The sequence below is a fragment of the Drosophila novamexicana genome, unplaced genomic scaffold, assembly GCF_003285875.2.
Source record: "Drosophila novamexicana strain 15010-1031.04,08,12 unplaced genomic scaffold, DnovRS2.1 tig00004554-arrow-pilon, whole genome shotgun sequence".
Taxonomy (NCBI): domain Eukaryota; kingdom Metazoa; phylum Arthropoda; class Insecta; order Diptera; family Drosophilidae; genus Drosophila; species Drosophila novamexicana.
In genome coordinates, this window is record NW_020825051.1 from 2,783,956 (window position 1) to 2,791,657 (window position 7,702).

The 7,702-nt window shown below is 38.9% G+C and overlaps 1 protein-coding gene across 1 annotated transcript in view; it reads right to left on the minus strand.

Moving 5' to 3' along the window:
- Positions 1-4,946, minus strand: part of LOC115769589 — a 76,557-nt gene extending 71,611 nt beyond the window's left edge. The window contains exon 1 of the mRNA XM_030714464.1: positions 4,499-4,946. The gene's annotated coding sequence lies outside the window, so the exon portion shown is untranslated. The remainder of the gene's footprint in view (positions 1-4,498) is intronic.
- Positions 4,947-7,702: the final 2,756 nt, after the last annotated feature.

Sequence of the window (7,702 nt, forward strand, 5' to 3'; positions counted from 1 at the left end):
CAAAACAGAAATTTACATGAAAATTAACTTGTTATATGGCAGGCGGCAACAACAACGAGAGCAACAACAGGCAGCGACAATTTGAAGTTAAGACAACGCAACTGAAACCGAAACCGAAAACGAAGCTGAAGCTGAACACCCAACTGACAACCACTTGAGCTCCAGCTCGCTAGCTCCAAAGTTCTTCAGTTCTTTTATTTCTACAGCCGGCAATAATTTGGTATAATTTCAAAATTAGAGCTCATCATCAGCCCATATTAAAGTCGTTGGAGTTGGCGTCTCTCCTTCTATCTCCCTCTCACTCTTGCTAAAGCCTGTAAAGCTTTGGCCATGGTCTGCTGCCTGGGCCGTAACTAAATTACATACACATGTAAAGTTTCTATAATACTCACATGTGTCGCATCGTTCCCAGTTTAGATTAGATAAAAAATGAGAAAGGGCGACACGCCAAAGATTAAATGCCCTTGTATGCATATACATAGCTTATGGTTGAGTTTGGTCAAGATAGATTACCTGAGAAACTTTCAAGTTTTTCATTCAAAAGCAAATTTTCAGATTTTTCTACCTATTGAGAACTATATGATATAGTAATTCGATTCTGAGCTACTGCCTGCAACAAAAAGAGGCTCATATGGGAAGTTCTATGGTTCTAGCCTTATAATTGAGAGACTAGTTTACGTAGTAACAGAATCAGGCTATATCAATTCAGATCAGGCGTCTTCTTCTATGCGTTACACACTTCGTGTCAAACCTAGAATACCCTCCGCAAGGTCTATACAAGCAATTTGCATAGTCTGTGAATAGCTGCAAAGACTGTGGGAAAGCAAACACGAATAAATGTCGCATATGACACAAGGCGAAAGCAATTGTATCTTAGTTTGGGCACAGCTAAAACGTGCTCAAATCAACCAACTAATAGACAGAACTTTTCTTTTGTTTTTCCGCAAAAACTTTTGCTAATTGATTATTTTTTTGGCAGCAAGTGCAACATATTAAACATTACATAAAAAACAGCTCGAGGCCAGCTGCGGCAGCTAGCTTGATAAGAAAATGCTATACCAGAAATAATGTAAAAAACAATATCTACCGATTCGCCCTTTAGAGCATGGCTCTGAGCTCTTTTGTATGCCTAAGCCCAAAGCGCACGAACTTTTTGCTGTTTTGTTAGCTGCTTGCGACTTCCGTCTGACAAATTTTTAGATTTAGATTATTCACAAAATGTTATTTGCAACACGTACGCGGCATATGAGCAGACGGGGCCCAATCATAGAGCCAGCTATGTTACTGCCTCTTCTTCTGTTTCTACTTCTATTTGTTTGTATTTTTTGCAGCGTTAAGCTCTTAAGCTGCCACAAAGTTGAGCAGGGGGCACGGGCTGCGTCTGCTATTGGACTCGTTTAATTCAAATTAGCTGCTTTATAAACGAACCCCGTTGATGTCTCTGTCCATAGACAGCGGCCACAGTTTACACATATGTAGATCTATCTATATATATATACACATTCTTATTTATTTAGATGATAAAACCGCCTTTGGGTCGGCTTTTTCTTGTGCTGCTTTGGTGCCTGAGTTCAGCTAATTTATGAACACAACGCCATTATAATTCTCACTCTTTGCCGGCTCTTTACTGGCACTGTCACACAGACTGCCGTCGTCTCCTTCTCGGGGTCCGCTGTCTAATGTTTATTCAAATCGGCCGGCAAACGGCAATTGCCAACATTTCTTTCTCTTTGCTTTTGCGACAAAGTTGATTCCCACTTCTTGTGACGTCTTGAACTCTGTTTAGTCTGGGGCAGTGTCTGCCACGTCTAGACGGGGCCAGTGCAACGGAAGGAAGCCTTCACAAGCTGCACTTGAACTTGAGACACCCTTCGTTTTTATCCCCCTTAGTCTGAGCTGGGGGGATTCTGTGCAGTCCTCAAACACATGTGAGCGAATTTTAAAAAACAAAACATTCATGAATGAAATGAGACAAAGCGGGGGCAAGGGTGGGCTTTGATAAGCAGCCGTATCGTTGTCGCCTTGTTAGGTACTTCAACTCCGGCTTCCCAGTTAGAGAGACAATCACACACACAACACACACACTCAGACACACTCTTGCAGCCAGACACCTTTGTTTTGCCAGAGATCTTGATGTCTGGCTCATTGGGGTGCTTAGTGGTTGCTGCAGAGACTGTTGCTGCTACTGCTACTGCTACTGCTGCTGCTGCTGCTGTGTCTGGCTGCAACTATTGTCAAGCTTTTAATTAGAGATTTCTATTGGCATTTGTTATCTATTTGCTACTGAGCTGGCTCATTTATGTACATTTACATATATTTGTTTGTATTCGTATTAACGTGGCAAGTTCTCGATGCAATTGCTATTGACTAGCTGTTAAGTGACTCGAGTTTTGCCAACTAATTGAAACTATTGGTCGGGCACGTTGCGTATACTTAATATGCTTGCAGCTGGCTAAAAGTCAATTTTATGTAGTTCTTGGGTTAACTTTGTGCAACATTTGGCTTAATGCTAATTGGCACGTGTCCATTACCACATTACACTATCTCTATCTGGCTCTGTGGCTCGGTCGTGCTGATTGCCAGTTATTATTGGCTGTTTGGCTGTAATGTGTTCTGCCGAACTGTAACAAGGCCAAAACAATATCTAATTAATATGCATGTGATATGCGGTCAAGCTCATTTCATGACATTATTATTATGATGCGTTTATATTAAAGACGTAATAGGATGCTAGGTTGGCTTTCATAGCTGTGCAATAAGTTTCGACGAATCACAAAATCTTTTAATTAAATAATCGACAGCTACCAGAAAGATACCAAATTAGTAAAACTCGGATTTGGAAACTTTTACAATTCCGAATTGCGTTGTTGTTAAAATTCTCTTTTTCTTATTGTGTTAATTACCTTTAAACAACAATGTTAGAAAATTATCTTTCATAGTAATTAAATTTTAAATGTTATTATTTTATTTAATAGAACCATTAATTGCATGCGATAATGGAAAAATTGTATTTTTTTTGCAAATTCAAATTATATTTGGATTTAAAACAATTCAAAATGCAAGTGTTCACAGTCATTAATTAAAAATTAAATCTACTAACTATATGCAAACTACAAAAAAAGGGAAATTTTTATAAAAACAGAAAACAATAATTACCAATTTATAAAGCCTTAATAATGTACTGAACTTGAAATGGTGAATTTGATGAAATTATTTTGGAAAAGAGAATATTTTACCATCAAAAACTTATTTTTCGAACGATTCTTTCTACAGAGCTATGTAATACAGATATTGATAAGAAACCAATGAGTGGTGGTTTTGGTCAAGATATATTGATAAATAGAAAAGTTCCCGATTCGATGTGGGCTATATGGTAAAGTAGTCCGATGTTGATATATGGCTTTACGTAGAGATCATACTGAAACTTTAAGCTGCAGGCTTGGGAAAGATATCTTAAAAAACAAGAAAGTACAAGATGCTACTTTTTGTTAAATATTTCTTATGACAGTAATATCATATATTGCACATATATCATGTACACATATCAATATAATATATTAAGACAATAACTAATACACGCATATCTATTTGAATGTGCAATTTTTATAAATTTCCAACTGAACGACTTTATGCAATTGTACTTAAGCATGTTACTTTAACCAGAAGTGGAAACACACAAAAACAAATTTAAAAAAAAACCAACATATAATTTAAATATTGAGCTCAAGTTTTGTTTAACTGTTGAGTTTGTTAGCTCTTTTTGAAGAAACTCAAAAAAATAGCAAATAGAAAGAGTCACCTGACACCTGACTATGCAGAACTGCGACTTTCTATGACTTTTCAACTACTTTAAAGTTCGCACAAAAAATAAAAAAAAAAAGACAAAACAAAAACAAAGAAAGGCCAAGCTATAAAGTCACGCCCTTGTAAAATGGGCCTAATGTGTTGTCATTTTGTTTCCGCCGCGGCTATTATACATATTATATTATTATGCCAACATTAAGTAGCTTGTAAAGCGTTCAGACACACACACACAACAAATACACACGCACATTGGGTCAATGTCGATAATTTGGTGTGCGTATGTTTGTGTATGTTGTGTGGCATGTAAAACGCCAGTTGAATTGTCAATTTATACAAAATGCACAGAAACATAAACATTAACACAAGCAAACACACACACATACACAACATTCAAATGGCAGCAGACAACGAGAAAAGTTGTCAACTGTCAAATTTAATCATGGATATTATAAAACCGGGCTACAACAGATACATGACTAGATAAGCAAAGCAAAACAAACCCAAACAAAACAAAACAAAGCCCAACTGCAAATAATGTCAAAGTGTCGCTCAAAGCTGTTGTTGTTGTTGTTGTTGCTTTTGGCTGGTTTTGAGTGACATTATTTTTGGCAGCTTTTTGCGGCTAATTACAGTCGAAATATTTATGCAGAAATCTTATATACGCAAAGTTTTCATTCAATTTAAAGCATTTTACCTTGTTGCAGCCTCTATTTGCGCGATTTTTTCACAAATGGCGTGCAGTCGGTTCCGTTTCCGGCTTGCAAAAAATATCCAATTAGAATTTGCAGCTGCGCAGGCGTCACTGCGAGCTGAGCGAACTTTTTGTTTTGTGCACAACTTTCTTAGCCAAGAGAATTTTTATACAATATGCATTTATTTACTAATTTTATTGAATTATTTTTTGAACTTTGTTGTGTATTATCAATTTGCACTGATGTAGAAGTGCAACAATTTGTTGCACAAACCTTAACTTTGGCACTTTATCAATTCTAAATCTATGAGTGTGTGTGTAATTAAATTTTAACTGTAAACTGTAAATGCAATTTGTTACTAGAGGCAGCTAGAGCGAGAGGCACATTTAGGCACAACACACAACATAAAATTAATACCTTGAATTATTTATTTTTGTTAATTACCGATCAATTTTGGTTTTGGCGTTTTATTTTATTTTTTTTTTTTTGTTGTTTTTAATTTTTATTTTTATTTAATTTGTTTGGCGAATTTTGCGAATTTCTCGTCATGTGCGAAAGACGAACGAAAGGCGAAAGAACATAACGAGCGGCCGCGCCGAATTTTGTCGTACGAGCGCCTAAAATCAACTGACTCGAAACGCAGCGCGTCGTTTCACTCAAGCGGTCTGTTGGATTTTGATGCACTCACCGAATGTTTGTCACTCAGTGGGCAACCGAAGTGTTGCGGCTCCAACCGAAGCGAATGCAACCAGTTGCAATCAAACCGAGCTGCTAGCCAACCAGTCTGGTTGGTTTTCGTGTTGGTTTCAATTCGCATCGTTCCATTTCACTCAAAAACCTGTTTGCCCGTCCGTTGAGTGCGCCGAGTGCAAACAGGTTTCGTTATGTTGCGAGCGCATTTTGCTTAATTACTCAATTATGCTGCCGACACTCAGTGTCAGCCCTAGCGTGCGAGTGAGAGAGTGAGGGGGCGCGAGAAAGGGATGGAGAGTGAGTGAGTGCAATTTAGCGGTTATATTTTAGAGATTTATTGTTTTATCTAGCTAAATTCACAACTACATGTAGATGGAGGTTCTTCAGTAATTTACAATGTTGGCGCTGGTTTTATTACACGCCACCTGCAGACAATGTTGTTACCTGGTAAAAGGATTTTTAATTCAATATAGGCGTCAATTGATGAGCGTGTGAAATCTTGAACTTAAAAAGCAGCGTACCTAGCCGGAGCTGTAGATACATGCGTACATACATATATACGAAATTAAATGGCTGACAAACAGGAAGTTAAGTCGGTATCCCAAACTCCAAGGTGCTAGACAAATGTTCAACTTCTTTTTATTTTCCATTTACAACAACTAAATCCCTGAAAATTCATAAATATTTATGTGGGTATTCGTAGCGCATGTTCTATGACTGTCCCAACACCCATTTCCATTTTCAAGCCCATTCCACGAACAACTCTTTCCCGCTCATTTTGCATCTCTCGTCAAATTCTTTAACTTGGCAATTTGTTACGGTACTTTTGCTATTTTGCACAAGAACTGGCCTTCTCCAGGCTAGTATCAGCTCCAACTCCGGCTCCAGCTCAAGCTCCAGCTCCGGCTGCAGCTCCAGTCTCAGCTCCAACTTGGGGCTTTGATGTGCATATTTATGCAAGGCAACGTTGTCGACAAACGGCCCGCACTTAAAGAAGATGCCGCTTGGATATGGGCTTAAGGAGTGAGTGAGACGGTGTGCGAGTGAGATGGCGAGATTTATGTGTGGATATTTGTGACAAGTGTCTTTCATTAGCATAAGTAAATCTTCTCGAATCCTCAAATTTATTTGTCAACACTTGACAATTTCATTGTTGACGCTGAAGGCGCAGCTGTAAACGAGACCCGAAGCCCGGAGACCCAGCGAGTCGGCCAACAAATCATGATTTCTGTCTTGCATGTCATTTTGGCATTGCCCCCCTCTTCTACTTGCCACAAAAAGAGATGACCATGTGCTGGTGAAAATAACCAAACGGTCAAGACAATGACCATTGCTCAAAGGGAGTTGCCGTCCAAGTCCAACTACGGCTTAAATCAAAGACAAATATTTGCCCACAAGCAGACAACATTAGCTTTGGTTTTAGCCCTTGACTCTTACGTTCTCCTCTCATACACACACACATCCCTCTCTGCTACACCTTCCATGTGTGAAAAGGCTGGACAAGATCTTAAATGATCTTCCTGCACTTCGATCTCCAAAGTTGGTCAAAAAAATGAAGATTTTTGGGATTGTCCGTTTAGTCTTGGGTTGTCCTCTAGGTAAATTTTGCATCCGAAATGTGTGCATTTCAAAACATTTAATGCATATTTAAATGTGAGATATTATTTTTGTCCTCGTTTTTCCCATAGATAATATTTTGCTTACCTAGTTTCTGAAAACTCTTTAATTCGATTGAAACTTTCTGAAGGGGTGCCCATCTATTCTTTTTTATAAAGAACTATATATATATACTATACAGCTGCCTTTCACTAGCATCTTTTATTATATTATTACGCTTAATAACGTGGCATTAGGTATTGAATTAGCCCGAACGTTAGACATGGCTAATTGCTTCGCTGCTGAGCTGCATCCCCCCAAAAGGAGCCGATGAGTTCGACAGCTTGGACTTTTCTTATCTAGCTTATCTGCACAGTGTCAACGTCGACGTCGTCGTCCTCATCATCGTCGCCTTTGCCATGTTGGCAGCGGCATGGCCATAACCGTAGCCATAGCCATAGCCATAGCCATGGCATTATGGCCAACACTCCATTACCAACAAAGCCATTGCCATTCATTAACAGCTGCGGCTTTTGTGCCACACTGGCGTCTACTGTCTCCAGCAGCAGCCACCAGCCTCTGCCTGGTGGCGACTCTTTTGAGTTTCTGCTGTCGCCACAGTAAAAGTTGGCAACGGTTTCGCCTTGGGGCCTTGGGGCATGCGGCGGGCTGTGTAGCTGCCTCACCGCTCATAATGCCAAACGTAATCTCAAATTACTGCAAATTTTCGCTGCTCACCTTTTTTTATGCGCTTTTTTTTGTTTGTTTTCGTTTTTGTATTTTATTGTGCATTTCCAATGCACTTTTTGTACCTGCCGCCGGTCTTGACTTTTCTTTTCGGCGTCTTCCTCTTCTTTTCAATATTTTTGCAGTAAATCTTGCATTATTTTGATTGTTGAGCATTTTATTGTCATGTC